Source organism: Pistacia vera, unplaced genomic scaffold, assembly GCF_008641045.1.
Source record: "Pistacia vera cultivar Batoury unplaced genomic scaffold, PisVer_v2 Contig1060, whole genome shotgun sequence".
Classification (NCBI taxonomy): domain Eukaryota; kingdom Viridiplantae; phylum Streptophyta; class Magnoliopsida; order Sapindales; family Anacardiaceae; genus Pistacia; species Pistacia vera.
Genome location: NW_022195094.1, coordinates 43,072 through 65,017, shown reverse-complemented (window position 1 = coordinate 65,017; position 21,946 = coordinate 43,072). Strand labels below are relative to the sequence as shown.

The 21,946-nt window shown below is 35.8% G+C and overlaps 3 pseudogenes; 1 reads left to right on the top strand and 2 right to left on the bottom strand.

Moving 5' to 3' along the window:
• Positions 1-234: 234 nt before the first annotated feature.
• LOC116130541 lies at positions 235-15,191 on the top strand (annotated as a pseudogene).
• Positions 15,192-15,745: 554 nt separating this feature from the next.
• On the bottom strand, positions 15,746-17,255 carry LOC116130530 (annotated as a pseudogene).
• A 911-nt stretch (positions 17,256-18,166) lies between these two features.
• Positions 18,167-21,932, bottom strand: LOC116130659 (annotated as a pseudogene).
• Positions 21,933-21,946: the final 14 nt, after the last annotated feature.

Here is a 21,946-nt window from a genome sequence, read left to right as displayed (position 1 = left end):
TGGTCAGGATTTTGTCACGTCATTCGATGCATAATTTCGATATATACTTTTCGATAACTCTATCATTTTCCTTCCAATATAACGAGAAAAATGTTCTTTTACAATAGATTGGAGGTCAAAAATAATTCTTCCCCTTGCAATTACCAGAGCCTCTTGGCCGCAACCAAAACTTTTGCTTTAAAGCAAAACTATCCCATGTCGCTCTTCATTCCATAACACTAATGTGATCTCATTGATCACTTGTCGCTATTTAGATTATGTACTAATTCAAATAGAAAGCAGCCCATCTCCTACATAAAACCACCATCCCCACGCACTTATGTAGCGAGTGTAATAAACACACAGACACTCTTCTCCCGCTTCTCCGCTCTTCTCAACTTCAGCATTTGCAAAATGGGTTTTTTGTTTTCAGCATCTTGGCTTCTTCTTGTACTTGTTTTGCAGAGATTATTTGTTCCTAATTTGGCTTCGAATGAGTTAAAACCACATGGGTTGTGGACAAATGATGAGTTTGTATCAGCAATAGGGGACCCTGGAATGAGGAGTGTAAATGTGAGAGTTGCTTTAGAAGCTTGGAATTTTTGCAATGAAGTGGGGTTTGAAGCTCCTGGAATGGGCAGTCCCAGATTGGCTGATTGTGCTAATTTCTACTGCCCTTCTATTTCAACTGGTACTTTTTCATTCTTTTTTTTATTATTATTTATAATTGGTTCAGTTTTTGATAAATTTATGAAACTTTAGAGAGATTTATCAAGGTTTTAGAGATAGTTTTTCATGAACATTTTTATGATTTTAGGAAGTGTATCTAGGGAGGTAAATAAATCTTCTGTGATTAGTTGATATTGTTTGTATTTGTAAGATTAATCTGGCAAATGGAGTAAGTAATTTGAATTGTAAAATTGCTGATTTAATATGATTACATGATGGTATAGGTCAACTGGGACTTTTTTTTTTTTTTTTTTTAATCTTTTTAATATTTTTCTTAACTACCTTCATGAAAAACTGAATTTTAGTTGAGCTTGTGATTTATTTTATTTGTTATGTGATTGAATTTTCTTGCTTTCCTTTTTTTGTTTGTAGAATTGGTAACTAACCTTTTGATTTGATTTAGAAAGAAAGGTTAAAAGGTCAAGTTTTTATCAGCAAAATTTCCTCTTGCCATTGGCATTGTGTTTTTTTCAACTCCGTTACAATGTCTACGTTATCATTTCTTTGATAATGTGTACAAATTTAACTTCTGTAAACTGGGGACAGTATCACCTGTGCTTTTGTTGCCTAATTTTTCATTAAACCTGAGTTTCTTCTATCTTATTTATTGAGCTATCAGTACGATAACCTCCAAAGTTTTCTTAATCAGTTCTGTTTGACGCATTGAATTGCATTAAGCTTCTTATGATCGCGTTCATTATCTGAGTTTGAATCACCCTCATCAGTGTGTACCTGCATAACTGTCACTTCCTCAGCTGTCATTGTATCACCTGCTCAGTCTTATTTTCCCATCTCTAGTCTTTTTGGCTTCATGCATCGTGAACATAAAACTTTTGTGTCTTACAAAATTTGTGACAGCACATTTACAGGCTCAGTCTTGCGACAATTATACATCACAAAGGGTTCCGTTTATTTGACACTTAAGTCACTTTCTTGGTCATCATTGTAACTAATTGTCACTGGTATGAGCAATTCTAGGCTACCCTTACTCTCCACAAATAGTCTCACATTATTTTATTTATTGATGTCAACTTGTCTGTGAACACATCTGTGCTAACTTCATTCTCCTCAAGAGGGTTTTTATTTGAACTATGTTATATTGATGCGTGAAATTTGGATCATCTTGTGGCTTAGGTAAATCATTATATTTAGGGCCTCACTTATAATATAGCTGAATCAAATCAACGTAGAAAACTGTGTAGTTTAAATGTTAAATAGTGAATCAAATGCATTCAACATCTTTTCAACCAACTTGTTATCTGTATGTCAAATTTTCAGATTCTCTCGATCACAGTGATCTTGGTAATGTGTTAAAGTGTGGACTGCTTCATAAAGTGAGTGAACCCGACAATTGCTTAAAGAGCGGTGATAAGTTTCCAGTGGCTGATTTTAAATCCTACACAGATCCAGACCTGTTTGCCGTGGAAAAAGAACTATATCTTGCTTCTCTATGTGAGGTGCATAAATCAGCCGAACCATGGCATTTTTGGATGTTTATGCTAAAAAATGGCAATTTTGACAAAAATACTACACTTTGTCCAGAAAATGGAAAAAAGGTGAAGAAAATAGTAACAGACAGAAATTTTCCATGTTTTGGCAAAGGATGCATGAATCAGCCACTTATCTACCGCAATTACACGAAATGTGTTTATTCTGGTGACCAAGTGGTATCTTTGACCGGAGGATTTAACAGCACATATGACCTTGATGGTGACTTTAGCAAAGGTATGGGGAATAATTCCTTCTTTTCAGTCTCATGGAAGAGGAGTTTAAGCACAAGGAAATGGATTTTCTCACACAGGCTAACAACCTCTGCAAAGTATCCCTGGCTTATGTTGTATCTTCGTGCAGATGCAACGAAAGGGTTTAATGGTGGTTACCACTATAATGGCCGTGGCATCATGAGTAAGGTTTGTTGCCTATACCTCTAATTCTCCCAAAAGATACACATTATTTTTCCTTTAAACGTGTTTATTTACTACACTCTTCATAGAACATTAATTACCGCTATGGTTGGACTGCTATATTTTTTTTCTGTAATTGTTTTATTTTCGCAAGATTTGTTAATAAATTATGAAGATATATGTTATATTTGTATTTAGTATATCAGTCCTTTTTTTTTTTTTTTAGTCCGTTAGGTTTTTTCGGACTCTTATATATAGCCATTATTACAAAGACAAATAAAAACGCCACCGTTTTACAAGAACTTTGAATTCTGACAATTTAACCCAGACTAAGTTTTTACATTTTGTGACTTCACCCAGGCTACTTTTCAATATTGCAACTTAACCCAAAGTACTTTCTGAACTTTGCTTAACATTCCCCTTCAAATTGGACAGCTTGATACTTCAATAATCCTGTTGATCTTCTTCTGCATTTTTGCTCAAGTCAACAGAGCCACAACTAGCTGGCTAGGTAGAATTTCCTTTTCCTTCCTTTTACGGTTTGGAGATTTCCTTTATATGTATCTGCACCCTACTTTTTATTTGTTCATATTGGGTGAGAATGTCAGATAGTTTATCTTACTTTAAGTAATTTTAAATTAGAAAAAAAAAATCAATGGATACCCACTTCTTTTTATTTATTTTGCCCTTTACTTTAAGTAATATTGAAGAAGATGTTATTTTCCTTAGATTGACAATTTTATTTCAACAAGAAAAAAAATAGTTATTATTATAGATCTTTAAAATGGTTGTCTGTTTCATTCATACACATTATTTTAACAAACTATTATAAGTCTCTTATAAAAATATCAAAAAAATAAAAAAACAATTAAAATACAAAGGTATGTAATAATAGTCTATAAGAAAAACATTAAATTCTTGGGTTGTTCTTCACTAACCACCGTCGGATTATACCTCCTTCACTAAAAGTAACTATAGTTGGATCTTGGTCCACGGTCAATGGGAGCATTTCCTCTGATCTTATCGGTTCTCCTTGTCATACTTGCAAATTACTGAATAACATCTTGTACCCCAACCTATTGCTAAAGAAACGCTTTTCCCTTATGTTCAGCAAACAGCCAATATTACCCCCAGAGTTAGTCTCCATTGATCTCACTTTCTATTTTACCAGCTTTCACCACTAAAACTCAAATTTTACCCTTATTTTCATTATTAGGGGAATACATATTTTTAAAGTTTATTATACAAAGTTATGAAAAGTAAAAATTAATAACAAATTAAGAAAATCATCAAATATATAAAATTAATCAAAAAAAAAGTTTGTAAATTTGAACATCCAATTGTGAATTTTGTCATTCTTGATGTTTACGAAAATTAACTTTCAGAGATTTTAGGTTTTATTTGTATTTAGCCTGAGTTAGGTTAAGTTCTCTGGCTGCCTTGACAAAATTGCCCTTTCTCGATTTAGTGTAACATTTGAATTTGAAAAAGTAACCGTAGGTGTTTCCAATATGAGTAATGCTACAGTTATCGACGGGTGTACACCGAATTTGTGCACTGAATGACGTGGCAAAATCCTGATTGTTGATTCATTATAAATTAATATTAATCAATGGTCAGGATTTTGTCACGTCATTCGATGCATAATTTCGATATATACTTTTCGATAACTCTATCATTTTCCTTCCAATATAACGAGAAAAATGTTCTTTTACAATAGATTGGAGGTCAAAAATAATTCTTCCCCTTGCAATTACCAGAGCCTCTTGGCCGCAACCAAAACTTTTGCTTTAAAGTAAAACCATCCCATGTCGCTCTTCATTCCATAACACTAATGTGATCTCATTGATCACTTGTCGCTATTTAGATTATGTACTAATTCAAATAGAAAGCAGCCCATCTCCTACATAAAACCACCATCCCCACGCACTTATGTAGCGAGTGTAATAAACACACAGACACTCTTCTCCCGCTTCTCCGCTCTTCTCAACTTCAGCATTTGCAAAATGGTTTTTTGTTTCAGCATCTTGGCTTCTTCTTGTACTTGTTTGGCAGATTTATTTGTTCCTAATTGGCTTCGATGTTTAAACCACATGGGTTGTGACAAATGATGAGTTTGTATCAGCAATAGGGGACCCTGGAATGAGGATGTAAATGTGAGAGTTGCTTAGAAGCTTGGAATTTTTGCATGAAGTGGGGTTTGAAGCTCCTGGAATGGCAGTCCCAGATTGGCTGATTGTGCTATTTCTACTGCCTTCTATTTCAACTGTACTTTTTCATTCTTTTTTTTTATTATTATTTTAATTGGTCTTTTTGATAATTTATGAAACTTTAGGGAGTTTATCAAGTTTAGAGATAGTTTTTCATGAATTTTATATTTAGAAGTGTATCTAGGAGGTAATAAATCTTCTTTGATTATTGAATTGTTTGTATTGTAAGATTATTGGCAAATGATAGTATTTGAATTGTAATTGTGATTAATATATTACATATGGTATATTTCAATGGTACGGTTTTTTTTTTTTTTTTTGTTTTTTGGTATTTTTATTATTTTTCTTGAACTACCTTCATGAAAAACTGAATTTCAGTTATGCTTGTGATTTTTATTTGTTATGTGTTGAATTTCTTGCTCTTTCCTTTTTTTGTTTTGTAGATTTGTAACTAACCTTTTGATTTGATTTAAAAGAAAGGTTTAACAGGTCAAGTTTTTTATGCAAAATTCTCCTCTTGCCATTGGCATTGTGTTTTTTTTTTTTTCACTTTACATGTCTACGTTATCATTTCTTTGATAATGTCTACAAATTTAACTTCTGTAAATGGGGACAGTTCACCTGTGTTTTGTTGCCTAATTTTTTCATTAAACCTGAGTTTCTTTCTATCTTATTTATTGAGCTATCAGCTACTGATAACCCTCCAAAGTTTCTCTAATCAGTTCTGTTTTGAGCATTTGAATTGCATTAAGCTTCTTATGATCGGTTCATTCCTGTTTTAATCACCCTCATCAGTGTTACCTCATCTGTCAATTTCTCAGCTGTCATTTATCATCACTGCTCAATCTATCTTATTTCCCATCTCTAGTCTTTTGCTTCATGCTCGTGAAAATAAAACTTTGTGTTTACAAATTTGTGACAGCACATTACAGGCTCAGTCGTGCCACATTATACATCACAAAGGGTTCCATTTATTTGACCCTAAAGTCACTTCTTGGTCATCATGTAACATAATGTCACTGGTATAGCAACCAGCCTACCCTTACTCTCCACAATATTCTCACGTATTTTATTATTGAGTCACTTGTCTGTGAACAACATTTCTGCTCATGTGCAACTTCATTCTCCTCAAGAGGTTTTTATTGAACTATGTTATATTGATGCTGAAATTTGGTTCATCTTGTGCTTAGGTAATCATATATTTAGGGCCTACTTATAATATAGCTGAATCAAATCAAGTAGAAAATTGTAGTTTAAATGTAAATAGTGAATCAAAGCATATAACATCTTTTCCCAACTGTATCTGTATGTCAAATTTCAGATTCTCTGATCACAGTGAATCTTGGTAATGTGGTTAAAGTGTGGACTCTTCATAAAGTGAGTGACCGACAATAGCTTAGAGCTGGTGATAAGTTTCCGGTGGCTGATTTAAATCCTACACAGATCCACCTGTTTGCCGTGGAAAAAGAACATATCTTGTCTTCTATGTGAGGTGCATAATTGCGAACCATGGCTTTTTGGATGTTTTATGCTAAAAATGGCAATTTTGACAAAAATACTACACTTTGTCCAGAAAATTGGAAAAAGGTGAAGAAAATAGTAACAGACAGAAATTTTCATGTTTTGCAAAGATGCATGAATCAGCCCTTATCTACCACATTACACGAATTTGTTTATTTCTGGTGACCAAGTGGATCTTTGACCGGAGGATTTACAGCACATATGACCTTGATGGTGACTTTAGCAAAGGTTAGGGAATAATTCCTTCTTTTCAGTCTCATGGAAGAGGAGTTTACACAAGGAAATGGATTTTCCACACAGGCTAACAACCTCTGCAAAGTACCCTGGCTTATGTTGTATCTCGTGCAAGGCAACAAGGGTTTAATGGTGGTACCACTATAATGCCGTGGGCATCATGAGTAGGGTTTGTTGCCTGTACCTCTAATTCTCACAAAAGATACACATTATTTGCCTTTAAACGTGTTTATTTACTACACTCTCTAGAACATTAATTACCCTATGGTTGGACTGCTATATTTTTTATCTGTAATTTTTTATTTTCAAGATTTGTTAATAATTATGAAGATATAGTTTTATTTGTATTAGTATACAGTCCTTTTTTTTTTTTTTTTTTCTTCTGGCAACTAGACCAGCATAGGGAATGTATGTGTCTATAAGGTTTTTAGGTCATTCCTCAGAACATAATATTATATCAGTTCATTTCTTCTCTCAGTTGCCAGAGTCTCCAAATTTTAAGGTTAGATGACTCTTGATGTTAAGCTGGAGGGGATCAAAGTCATTTTATCTCCTTGATATAGGAATCTGTTGGAAGAACAGTGGAACCATGTAATGGTGATGTTCTGACAGATGTGACTAACAGTGAGATGATAATAACCCTGCAACTACAAGCTGGTGTCGCGCAGATAATCTTGTTTATGCCCACCTTACCATGTTAGTCCTCTGGTGAGATAATTATATAATGAGACATCTCGCTTTCCATATTTCTGCATATCATCTCTACTGCGCAGAAATGCTGATACTGGAGAAACCATATGAATCTGTGACCCTTATGCAATCCACAAGCACAGGAACTGGTACAAATTCTTCACATCCTGAATGGGCAGTGCATGGTTATATCCTGAAAAGCAGGATGGTATGATTGGGGACTCTAGGACTTGGAACTGATGTTGGGGCCCTCTCAGTCGCTTATACTTCTACCAGGTACTTAGTTTCCTTCAACTGAAGTGTCATTTCGAAGTTATTAAAATTTCTAGTTTGGCTCCGTTATCATTCTTTCTCTTGTTAAGATTTGAGGGTGGATGGGAAGGGAACTGATTGTGATTTGACCTTTCTTGTGGTTGTTACTTTGGACATTAGAAATTGCCAGCTTGCATGCATATAAATTTCTTCACATGAGATATGTAAAGATGAATTCTCAGCTCTTGAGGCAGAGAATTGTTCATATGAAAACCAGGGGCATTATTTCATTCCGTGAGAGAGAGAAAATTTGAAACAAAAGTATTTGCTTGTTTATGCGCACGAGGACCTCTATGTGAGCTATTCAGATTAGATCAAGCCCGTCAAAGATACTTCTTTATCCACTTTTTTAACTATGCAAAAAAGGGGTAAAAAGACCTTTCTGGACTGTTTTGGGGAGTAGTTGATACATTAGATCTCAAGGCTATTGTCACCTAATCAATTGCACCAAACTTATTTGTACTTTATTTTATATTTCGTTAGTTGTTCTTTTTCACGAACATTGTTATTAGTTCTGTAATTGCAATTGATATGCAACTGTCATTGCCCAGGATCCAGGAACAAAACCAGCAGCGTGTCGGTCTTCCCTCAATGTTGGTACAGAATATATGTCGCAGCCCGAATGGAGACTGCAGAATGGACCGTAAGTGATTTCGATGTACTGGTTCCCAGGATGACACGTATAATGGTCATCATCTTACTGAAACTTTCCAGTTCTTCATTCTTCTATGGAAAATAAAGGTAAATGAAAATGTACAAATGGTGTAATCCCACCATAAAATATATCATTGAAATGTAGAATTGTAATAGGTAACTGCATCACTACTGTAAATGATATGTATATGAGATAACAAATACTACTGTAAATTATAGTACATGAAATAACAAATTTTTGTCTTCAATCTAAAAGTCTCGAGTTTATTATTTTTTTTTCTTTTATTGATTGCTGTTCACTTATACCTTCTCTTTGCTGAACTTGGAAGATGACCAATGGAAAATAAGTATTGGAAATGAAACTTAGTATTTTGGAAATTTAAGTGGCTTAAATTTTTCTTAGCAAAATATTACATACATACGGCCGTGTTACCATGAGCAAAATAAATATACAGATGAAAGACATGAGAAACAATCTGGAAATGTAATAGCTAAACTAGTTGAGTGAGCTTGAGCTCCATATTATTTTTTCACCAAAAGACCTTAATCATCAAGGTCTCAAGTTTCAGCAGTCTCAACAAAAATCACCAAACCTGCTTATTCTTGTCATGTTATGCATCTACCAAAATTCCCTCATTTGATAATGATTTTACCAATTCGTTGTGAATTTGGATCGACATAATCATCTAATGGAGCTACCATGATCATGAGTTGACACAAGCATAGATGGCAATCTTGATTTGCCTAAGATGTTATTCAAGAAATGGGTAATCAGTGTAACCGATCACAAGTATCATAGTGTAGATGTGTTTTGTTGTACACATTGAGAGGGGCAGGAGCTAAATCTTTGGCAAATCAGATTAGACAAGAACCAGCAACAATAACCAACAAGATCCATACGACCCTCAGCTATAGCATGATTTCATCTTCCCGGTCATATCCCCCAACGACGAGAACAATAGGCTTGAAAGCCTTTCTCATGGGCAGTAAACTGTGAGGACTTTCACATATTTCTCCAACTCTTATCATTCTAGGCTCAACCATATGGTATTAGAGAATACCATACTTGTTCAAGGACTCTACCATGTAGGGGCCGAATGCTTCTGGATTAGAGTTGGCTGATTCCACATAGTCGGCAAAAGGCAATAGCCTTATCTTGACTTTCTTTGCTCCTATCTCATTAAAAACAGCTTCACCAATCTCTAGGGCAAATCAGCAACGTTTCTCTGGAGATCCACCATATTGGTATGTCCGATCGTTCACTTGATCCTTCATAAACTGTTCGATCAGGTAACCATGTGCCCCTTGAATCTTAAATCTATTGAAACCTACTAGGCAAATACACAACATTATCAATCAAGAGAGGGGTTAAGAGATGATGGTAACTCATCATTCCATCGACCAGTTTTCTGAAAAGAATTACCAGCCTCAATAGCATTTCTTGCAGCAAGCCTGAAATCATTCACAATTTGAGCGATTTCATGTGTCCTTAACCGCCTTGGAGGCATGAAACCTGCAAAATCAATGCCATTAGCTCGAATTTGCGGCATCAATGACTTGTCAGTACTGGAGATTGGAGCTTGGCCATTTGGCTGAAAATCTGCGTAGAAAATGTAGGAAAACTGCTAAAAGATCCAAATATAACGAGCATTAATTTCCCTGGACAATCAAGTGTGACACATGAAACATAACATTAGAAATAGAAAATAACAGTACGTCTTATTTAGCTCTTGGGTGGAGGATTAACAATCAACAAATGAACACACTCGCCTCTATTGGAAACCCTTCCCACATGCCAAAGTTGACAAAAGAAGATCCCACCCTTCGCATGAACAGCATCCACAATTGGTTTCCATGCTTCAACTTGCTCTTTTATCCACATACCGGACGTATTCGGATACCTTATATATCGAAGAAACAAAAAAGCGAATAAAATTTCAACCCAGAAAATATACATCAGAAACTAAAATGTATATAGTCTCCGAGTCAAGTACATGGTAGTGTAGAGATAAAATTAACCTTGAGCGGTATCAGAAATACAAGTTGCTTCACTTATGAGAAAACCACTTTTACTGGTTCTCTGTGAGTAATATAAGATGGCATTAGGTTGAGGAATATTGTTGAAAGACTTCTGTCTAGTCAATGGTGCTACAACCACTCTGAAACATGCATATAAAATCAACCATAAAGTTAGAGTTAAACGAATTTTCCTTTGTGAAACCCACAAAAAAGCAACGCATTTTACCAGAAATACATTATTCAGTGCATTGTGTTTGCCAACTATCCCAAAGAACTCAAACTGCCCTGATAAGTTGATCAGCTGATGCTAATTGTTTTTGTATTGGTGGTGTCGTCGAACTTGCTCCAATGATAGTCGTCAATAATCGACTCCAGGGTGGATTTACCCACCAGTCAACACATCAATTAGGCTTTATATATATATATATATATAGACACACACACACACAAAGCTGTTGAAAATCACAGCAACTTCAAAAATGAAGTTTACCAAACACAAAATTTCTGAGTTAATTATTTCCACATTACAATCATAAATAATTATATACAGATTCATAACTGTCTCTTCTCAGTTTCAGATTCTCTCTCTTGTTTTTTTCTCCCCATTTTCTTAGCACGTTCTTGACAACCAAACACTCTTGACATACAAATTAATTAAAGAGATCAAACTGGGACATTCAGAAACCCCTTTCTTTACTACCACTAAAAGCACACCATTATAAGAAGCTAAAGATCCAACTAACAAACCAAAAGCTTCACCAGAACATCATATTGATTCATAGGCCATAGCCATTACAAACAATATCAACAAATAAGTAAAAAGGGGGTAAAATATAAAACTTAAAAAGTTAGAAAAAAGCACCTATGATGTAGGTTGAAACGACCCATCTTGTATGGAGTAAGAAGAGGAATAACTGCAGTTTCTTCCCACATGTTTGGACTGCTGTGCTGGTATTTGAACTTCCCGTTGTAGAACTATTAACTTGATCTAAACTTTTCTCAGTTTTTAAGCATACTCCATTTATAAAAAGATTTTTGATAATTTTATAGATGATTTTAATAATTTTAAAAGACCTTGGAAGCTTGATTTCTCTTGCATTGTTGTATTGCGATACAGGGTTTCGTTTAGTAATATTAAAACCACAACACGTTATAAATTTACTATTATAAATTAATGAAATACTGCCATGATATATACAGACAAAGTAGCACCTGACTTTATAATTTTATTACCAGAACAGGGTTAGTTTTATAAACATATGCAGTTCAAAAAGTAACAATACATTGTAAGAGAAAATGCAGTGGGATCAAAATAAAAATCTAAACAACTTCGAACTCTCTTTTATGTGGTTTCAAGAAATGGATAATCAATTCTCTTTCATTGAAAGCTTAGACATGGTTTCAAGAAATAAATAATCAATGTAACCGATACCGATTACAGAATCATATGTGTAGAATGCGGCTTTTTTGTACACATTGAGAGGGGCATGAAGCTCGAATCTCTTTGGAAAATCAGGATTAGATATAAACCAACGACCATAAATGACAAGATCCAGGCAACTGTTTGCTATAGCATTGATCACATCTTCCCAATCATAACCACCCAAGACACGGATAGTACCATTTAACGCCTTTCTCATGGGCAGAAAACTGTTAGGACGTACATTCATATTTTTCTCCAACTATATTAATTCTGGGTTCGACCATGTGGCAATAGAAAATACCATACTTATTAAAGGACTACCATGTAGAGGTCTAATGCTTTCAGATTAGAGTGAGCTGATTCCAAAAAGTCAGTGAAGGGAGATAGCCTTATCCCAATTTTCTATGCTCCTATCTCATTAGCAAACAGCTTCAACAATCTCTAGGGAAAATCCACAATGGTTTTCTAGTGATCCACCATATTGGTCTGTCCAATCATTTACTTGATCCTCCATAAACTGGTCAGTTAGGTAACCATTTGCCCCATGAATCTCAACTCCATCCAAACCTACATTAGCGAATTATAATAACCCAATTGAATCTCATATTATTATTGAACTAAGATTGGGTGTTCTAAGCAGTTGGCAACTCTTTCCTTATAAGTCCGATTTTAAGGGTGATTTCTATCCAATATGGTCCAATGTGCCTAACAGTTTTCTGAAAAGGAAGCCTGCAATCCATCATTAATTTTAGAAAAAAGAATACCACCCTCAATAGCATTCCTTGCAGCAAGCCTAAAATCATTCACAATTTGTGGAACTTCATCCGTCCTTAGCAGCCTTGGAGGTGTGAAATGTGCAATTTCAATGCCACTAGCTTGAATTCGATGCATCAATGGCTTATCAGTACTGGAGATTGGAGCTTGACCATTTGGCTGAAAATCTGCATAGAGAAGGGAGGGAGAACTCATACAGATCAAAATAAAAATAAAAAAAGTAACAATTTCCTTGAAAATCAAGTGTGACATGAAATATGACATTAGAAACCGAAAAGAACAGCATGTGTTCTCCCTCGGGTTGAGGATTACATTAACCTCAACTAATGTAGTCTCTTAAAAACCCTTGGTTTCCTGGTGTTGCATAAAACAAGCTCACTGCAATTCGGTAGCGTAATCTCACCTCAGCTGATTGTATACTTCATAAATGTGTCTCTTTCACTCAATAGTTTATTACAAACAAAAAGAACAATAACCTCTCCCCTCTCCTTTCTCTCTTTCGGTCATATTTTCTGTTACTATAATATGTCTATGCACAACCGTCTGCAATTTCAATGTGCCTACGGTATGCATTAAGTATTAATTTGTAATTATCATCACACAAAAAATCTATTGTCTCCACCTCAATAGCATTTCTTGCAGCAAGCCTGAAATCATTCACAATTTGAGTTTCATGTGTCCTTACCGCCTTGGAGGCAGTGAAAGTGCAACATCAATGCCATTAGCTCGAATTTGGGCATCAATGACTTGTCAGTACTGGAGATTGGAGCTTGGCATTTGGCTGAAAATCTGCGTAAAATGGAAACTGTAAAAGATCCAAATAAACGAGATTATTTCCTGGAAATAAGTGTGACACATAAACATAACATTAGAAAGAAAATAACAGTCTCTTATTTCTCTTGGGTGGAGATTTAAAATAACAAATGAACCACCTCCCTTATTGGAAACCCTTCCCACATGCCAAAGTTGACAAAGAAGATCCCACCCTTGCATGACACATCCACAACTGGTTTCCATGCTTCAACTTGCTCTTTTTCCAATACCGGCGTATTCGATACCTTTATATAAGAAAACAAAAAGCGAATCAAATTTCAACCCAGAAGATATACATCAGAAACTAAAATGTATATGTGTTCCTCTGATCAGTACTAGTAGTAGAGTAATACCTTGAGCGGTATCGAAATAAACAGTGCTTCACTTATGAAAACCACCTTTACTGGTTCTTTGTGAGTATATAAGATGGCATGAGGTTGAGAGCATTGTGAAAGACTTCTGTCTAGTCAATGGTGCAAACCACTCTGAAACATGCATAAAATCACCATAAAGTTGAGTTACGAATTTTCCTTTGTACCCACAAAAGCACGCATTTTAGCAGAAAATACATATTCAGTGCATTGTGTTTAGGACGGTTTGCCAACTATCCCAAGAAACTCAACTGCCTGATAAGTTGAGCCTGATGCTAATTGTTTTTGTAGATAATTTATAGAAATGAGACATCTCGCTTTCCATATTCTGCATATCATCTCTACTGCAGCCCGGGAAATGCTGAATATCTGGAGAAACCATATGATATCTGTGACCCTTATAGCAATCCACAAGCACAGGAACTGGTACAAATTCTTCCACATCCTGAATGGGCAGTGCATGGTTATCCTGAAAAGCAAAGAGATGGATGGATTGGGGACTCTAGGACTTGGGAACTTGATGTTGGGGCCCTCTCGAGTCGCTTATACTTCTACCAGGTACTTTAGTTCCTTCAACTGAAGTGTCATTTCGAAGTTAATTAAAATTTCTAGTTTAGCTCCTGTTTATCATTCTTTCTCTTGTTAAGATTTGAGGTGTGGATGGGAAGGGAACTGATTGATGATTTTGACCTTTCTTGTGGTTGTTACTTTGGACATTAGAAATTGCCAGCTTGCATGCATATAAATTTCTTCACATGAGAGTATGTGAAAGATGAATTCTCAGCTCTTGAGGCAGAGAATTGTTCATATGAAAACGCAGGGGCAGATTATTTCACTTGAGAGAGAGAGAAATTTGAAAACAAAAGTATTTGCATTGGTTATGCGCACGATGGACCTCTCATTGAGCTATTCAGATTAGATCGAGTCCGTCAAAAGATACTTCTTTATACACTGTTTTTTAACCTATGCAAAAAAAGGGGTAAAGAAGCCTTTCTGGACTGTTTTGGGGAGTAGTGAGTATATCATTAGATCTCAAGGCTATTGTCACCTAATCAATTGCACCAAACTTATTCGTTACTTTATTTTATATTTCTGATTAGTTGTTCTTTTTCACGTACATTGTTATTAGTTCTGTAATATGCAATTGATATGCAACTGTCATTGGCACAGGATCCAGGAACAAAACCAGCAAGGCGTGTCTGGTCTTCCCTCAATGTTGGTACAGAAATATATGTCAGCCCGAATGGAGAGACTGCAGAATGGACCGTAAGTGATTTCGATGTACTGGTTCCCAAGGATGACATGTATAATGGTCATAGCTCTTACTGAAACTTTCCCAGTTCTTCATTCTTCATATGGAAAATATATAGGTAAATGAAAATGTACAAATGGTGTAATCCCACCATAAAATATATCATTGAAATGTAAGAACTGTAATAGTGTAACTGCATCACTACTGTAAATGATATGTATATGAGAAATAACAAATACTACTGTAAATTATAAGTACATGAAAAATAACAAATTCTTTGTCTTCAATCTAAAGTCCTTGAGTTTATTATTTTGTATTTTCTTGTTTTATGATTGCTGTTCACTTATACTCTTCTCTTTGCTGAACTTGGAGAGATGACCAATGGAAAAATAAGTAGTGGAATATGAAACTTATGTATTTTGAAATTTCAGTTCTGAAATTTAAGTGGCTTACCTGAATTGTGCAAAAAGAATTTTTCTCTTTATTCACAATAAGCAAAAATATTACATAACATACGGCCGTGTTATCATGAGCAAAAATTACATAACAGATGAAATACAATGAAGAAAACAATCTAGGAAATGGTAATAGCTCAAACTAGTTGAGTGAGCTTGAGCTCCATATTTATTTTTTCACCAAAAGACCTTAATCATCAAGGTCTCAAGTTTCAGCAGTCATGAACAAAAATAATCAAATCTGCTTATTCTTGTCATGCTATGCATCTACCAAAATTCCCTCAGCTTGCTAGAATGATTTTACCAATTCACCCTAAGTAAGTAATTTTGGTCACTAATCATCTAATTGGAGCTACCAATTGATCATGAAGTTGACACAAGCATAAGATGGCAATCTTGATTTGCCTAAGATGTGATTTCAAGAAATGGGTAATCAGTGTAACCGATCATAGTATCATCAGTGTAGAATGTTGTTTTGTTGTACACATTGAGAGGGGCATTGAGCTTAAATATCTTTGGCAAATCAGGATTAGACAAGAACCAGCGACCATAACCAACAAGATTCGTATGTTGATTCCATCTTCCTGGTCATATCGCCCGGCGACAAGAAAAGTACCATTGAAAGCCTTTCTCATGGGCAGTAAACTGTGAGGACTTTCACATATTTCTCCAACTCTTATCATTCTAGGCTCAACCATATGGTAGTAGAGAATACCATACTTGTTCAAGGACTCTACCATGTAGGGGCCTAATGCTTCTGGATTAGAGTTGGCTGATTCCACATAGTCGGCAAAAGGCAATAGCCTTATCTTGACTTTCTTTGCTCCTATCTCATTAAAAACAGCTTCAACAATCTCTAGGGCAAATTTGCAACGTTCCTCTGGAGATCCACCATATTGGTCTATCTGATCGTTCACTTGATCCTTCATAAACTGTTCGATCAGGTAACCATGTGCCCCTTGAATCTTAACTCCATTGAAACCTACTAGGCAAATACACAACATTATCAATCAAGAGAGGGGTTAAGAGATGATGGTAACTCATCATTCCATCGACCAGTTTTCTGAAAAGAATTACCAGCCTCAATAGCATTTCTTGCAGCAAGCCTGAAATCATTCACAATTTGAGCGATTTCATGTGTCCTTAGCCGCCTTGGAGGCATGAATCGTGCAACATCAATGCCATTAGCTCGAATTTGCGGCATCAATGACTTGTCAGTACTGGAGATTGGAGCTTGGCGATTTGGCTGAAAATCTGCGTAGAAAATGTAGGAAAACTGCTAAAAGATCCAAATATAACGAGCATTAATTTCCCTGGACAATCAAGTGTGACACATGAAACATAACATTAGAAATAGAAAATAACAGTACGTCTTATTTAGCTCTTGGGTGGAGGATTAACAATCAACAAATGAACACACTCGCCTCTATTGGAAACCCTTCCCACATGCCAAAGTTGACAAAAGAAGATCCCACTCTTGGCATGAGCAGCATCCACAACTGGTTTCCATGCTTCAACTTGCTCTTTTGTCCATATACATGGCGTATTCGTATACCTTTTATATAGAAGAAACAGAAAAGCGAATCAAATTTCAACCCAGAGAGTGTACATCAGAAACTAAAATGTATGTTGTCTCCTTCTGAATCAAGTACATAGTTGAGCCGTATCAGAAATACAAGTTGCTTCACTTATGAGAAAACCACCTTTACTGGTTCTTTGTGAGTATTATAAGATGGCATGAAGTTGAGGAACATTATTGAAAAACTTCTGTCTAGTCAATGGTGCAAAAACCACTCTGAAACATGCACATAAAATCAACCATAAAGTTCAGTTAAACGCCAAACATCTTAATGTAAAATTTAAATGTTAGAAAAAAGAACCTATAAGAAAGGTTGAAACGACCCATCTTGTACATTTGGGCGCTGTTACGACTTCAATTCTTCTTTCCTTTCTTACGAGCGTCTCTTCTGGTGGTATTTGTGCTGTATTGGCGGTGCAAGGTTTCCATACTTCTCTTATTTGATCTTCGACTTGGCTCCCGAAGGTAATCCACCCAGCCCTTCCCCAACCTATACAAGGGGAGCGGAAGATAACGAAAGGGAGACAAAGTCCTAACTAAATCATAACACAAGCTACCCATTCCATCTATCACATCATTCGAGTCGATCCGATTCTTTCTTACCATGAGAAGCATGAGGGGGGTGTGTAAGCATATGGTCATAGTCTTCCTCCTACATTCGGGCTCTTCGGGAGCCCGATCAGCCGGCCTGCCACTCAGCTGAGCCGATTTTCAGTGTCGTCAGGGAGCGACCCCTAACCTCAACGCGAGCAACCTCACTTCAATCTTTCAGGTTTACCTCCATGAGCCATCATATTTTCATGGAGGGAAGACAGCCTCCTCGTAGAGCCGGGTATGGGTCCCGGCTGACCTGGGATGTCTGCAGTTTCTTCACACATGTTTGGACTGCTGTACTGGTATTTGAACTTCCCGTTGCAGAAATATTAACTTGATCTAAACTTCTCTCAGTTTTTTAAGCGTACTTCTTTGTAAGAGATTTTAATAAGTTCAAAAGACCTTTGAAATTTGATTTCTCTTGCATTGTTGTATTGCTATACAGGGTATCGTTTAGGAATATTAAAACCACAACATCATATGTAAATGAAATACTGCCATGATATATACAGATAAAGTAGCACGACTTTATAATTTTATTATCAGAACAAGGTTAGTTTTATAAACCTATGCAGTTCAAAATGTAACAATACATTATAAAAGATGCAGAGGAATCTAAACAACTTCGAATTCTCTGTCAATAAAAGCTCAAGAAATGGATGATCAGTGTAACCGATTACAGAATCATTTGTACGCATTGAGAGCGGCATTAAGCTTGAATCTCTTTGACAAATCAGGATCAGATATAAACCAACAACCATAAACGACAAGATCCACACAACCGTCTGCTATAACATTGATTTCATCTTCCCAGTCAAACACCCGCGACGCGAATAGCACCATTTAACACCTTTCTCATGGCCAGTAAACTGTGAGGGCATTCATATTTTTTCTCCAACTGTTCTAGTTCTGGGCTCAACCATGTGGCAATAGAGAATAATTATTATTGTACCATGCAGAGGCCTAATGCTTTCAGATTAGAGTGAGCTGATTCTAGAAAGTCAGCGAAGAGATAAAGCCTTATCCCAACTTTCTATGCTCCTATCTCATTAGAAAACAGCTTCAACAATCTCCAGAGCAAATCCGAAATGGTTCTCTAGAGATCCACCAAGTTGTTCTGTCTAATCATTCACTTGAACCTTCAATTAAACTGGTCAATAAGGTAATTGTGTGCACATGAATCTCAACTCCATCGAAATCTATCGACATGTACATAACATTAGCAACCTGAATCTCAAGACTAAATGTGGGGATGATAAATGCTCATTCCTTCAATTTAATTGGTTGGAGTATTCTGAATAAAATAAAATAAAAAAATCTTTATGTTCTAATTTTGGAAAAAGAATTACCGGCCTCAATAGCATTCCTTGTAGAAAGCCTGAAATCATTCAAAGTTTGAGGGATTTCATATGTCCTTAGTCGCCTTAGAGGTGCGAATTGTGCAACGTCAGTGCCATTGGATCGAATTTGAGATGTCAATGGCTTGTCTGTACAGGAGAAGCGAGCTTGACCTTTTGACTGAAATTCTGAATAGACAAGAAAGGGAGGACTCATAAAGATCTATAAGATGAAGCCTGTATAAAAGAAATATACCATTAAAATCCGAAATGAAAAGGTAAGAAGCAAGCATCTCTTTCCCTGTACCAACTTATTCTCTCAAATTCCCTTGGTGGCCTTGTGTTGCATAACACAAGTTACGTGCAATTAAATCTTTCTCCACTTTATAACAAAGTAAATTGTAGAACAAGAGATTACAAACAAAAAAGAATAACAATCTTTCCATAAATCTAATATAAAATTTCTAACAAACCTTTATGTGAAACCCTTCCCACATGCCAAAGCTGACAAAAGAAGATCCCACCTTTGGCATGAACAGCATCCACAATTGGTTTCCATGCTTCAACTTATTCCTTTGTCCATAAGTCAGGGGTACGCGGATACCTTAAATATCAAAGAAAAAAATTAAAGAGCTCATCAAATTTCAACCCAGAAAGTAGACATTGAAAATTCAAATGTTGCCACCCTTTTAATCTAACACATATGTATAAACAAAATTACCCCCGAGCAGTGTTAGAAACAGCAGTGGCTTCAGCTATGAGAAAATCACCTTTAGTTTTTCTCAATATAAGATGGCATGAGGCTGAGGAACATTGTTGGAAGACCTCTGTCTCATCAATGGTGCTAAAACAACTCTGAAACATACATATCAAATGAACCATAAAGTTCAATTATACTCGTCACTATAAACTTTTTAAGCTTTATATACAGAATCTTCTTATAAAGAGATGAATACAAAATATTACAGTATTATTCCATAACTAACATATCAATAACGATTATCTATATTTGCTCTATTTTTTATATTTACACTTAGTAAATGTAACAACAGTAGGGAATTATCAGCTATTATCATAGCTCATGGGTTTAGTGTTTTAGTTTGAGGGGTTTAGTGAAAGTTTTCCTTTTAATCAGTAAACAACATTTTCCCACCCAAGGTTTGGTGAATCTACAAGTGCCCACCCCTGGTTTCATAAATTGCAGATTCCCACCATTAAATTAACAGAAAACTATTTAATCTAATAGTTAAAAGGGTAAGATAGTCATTTTAAAGATGAAAATTTCAAAATAACCATTTACTTCTCAAATTCACCCCATCAAAAAATCTTAAAATAACTCTTCACTTCTCAAATTCACCCACCGGAGATTTCAAGCCATTCCGACCTATTTCTGGCGCAGTTGACCCCTCCCGACATGACCATTACAATCCCCTCAAATCCCAAATTAAAACCCCTAACCTCCCTGCCTGATTGAACCCTCCAATCGTCGACTATCGCTCTTAGTGTCAGTCGGTGTTTTATCCAAATTTCGGCAGGTTCTAGCACCGAAAACCACCCCCAACACCACCAATGGCATCACCGACTTCCCCTCACCACCAAAACCCCCAACATTGCTGATCGCAATTGCCCACAGATCATCGCCGCCTCTCACTTAGGTTTTTTAGTTTTGTCGCCCCTTCCCAGCAAAATTCTGGCACCTCACCAATGTGCAATCCGGTGGAAAAGTTGGGGGTTTTGGTGAGAAGGATACGGGGATGCCAACGGTGGTGTCGGGGAGGCCAATGGTGCTGGAATCAAGCCGGATTTTTACTTGGCCGAGATCTCCTCTAGAGGTTATTTGAGAGAAATTTGAGATGTGAGGATTATTTTAATAGAAAAGTAACGGTGTTAATTTAAGGGTGGAATCTGCAATTTATGAAAATATGGGTGCGCACTGTGAATTCGTCAAACCTTGGGTGGGAATATGTTGTTTACTCTAATCAGTAAGTCACTATCAATGTGATTCCAATTTTTTTAAGTGATTTTTATGAAAGTATTTAACACGTGCTCTCTTAACATAAAAAAACTATTTTCAGAAAACAATGAATTTTAGTTGCAAAATAATATACAAAAATTACATTTTCTAATGCATATAAAACAATCAGTCATTTTATGTGGATTTAATTTCTCCTTGTAGATTTTCAGAAGAAAGCTTAAAGAAAAGAACGAAAAAGATTCAGAGAAAGAAAATGCAGAGAAGTTGCTGTAACAGATTTTTGCTTTTGGTAAAGTGTTTTTCCTTAATTGTTTGAAAGTATGCGTGATACACTTATAAGCATGGTGTACACTCAAACGCACTGTTTACACAACTCTTCAGAATTTACAAAATAACCCAAGACATCTTTTACAATCTTACAACTATACCCCAGGTTCTACAGAACTAACAAAACAGAAACTGCAGAGCATAGACTAAACTGCAAAACAGAGACTCTTTTATATCACAATACTCCTAGTCTCTCCTCAATTTCAGATACCCTTTCCCTTTTAATTTTTATTTTAATTCTCATTTTCTTAACACTTTCTCAACAGCCAAACATCTCAATTGAAGAGATGAAACAGGGACTTTTCACAAACACCATTCTTCACTAAACCAATCAAAGAACCCTACAAAACAAAAGCTTAATTACCCAGAACAATCATATTAGTCTGGCTTTATTTTAATCGCCCTTGAGAGACAGTTACGTCCAAGTACTATAGTAATTTTCAGAAAGTATCAAAAACCTCCCCGACATCAGGGATTCTAATATTTATAAACAGCTTTTTGATTTTTTTGAAGGGGTTTTATTATATATTTATGGTGTTTTCGATAATTTTAAAGAGGTATCTTATACTATCCGAAGATGGCAGAACAGTTGAGACTTTGCTATTTATTGGGGCGAATGAAATAAAGCCTATTCATCCAAATCCTTCAGAGATTAAAGTATAAACAAGAAAGGGTGTAAACTGCAAAAGTTTAAAGTTGGAAAACGTACCTATAACAAAGATTGAAACTACCCATCTTGTACGGGGTGAGGAGAGGAATAACTGGAGCTTCTTCAGACATTGTTAAGCTGTTGA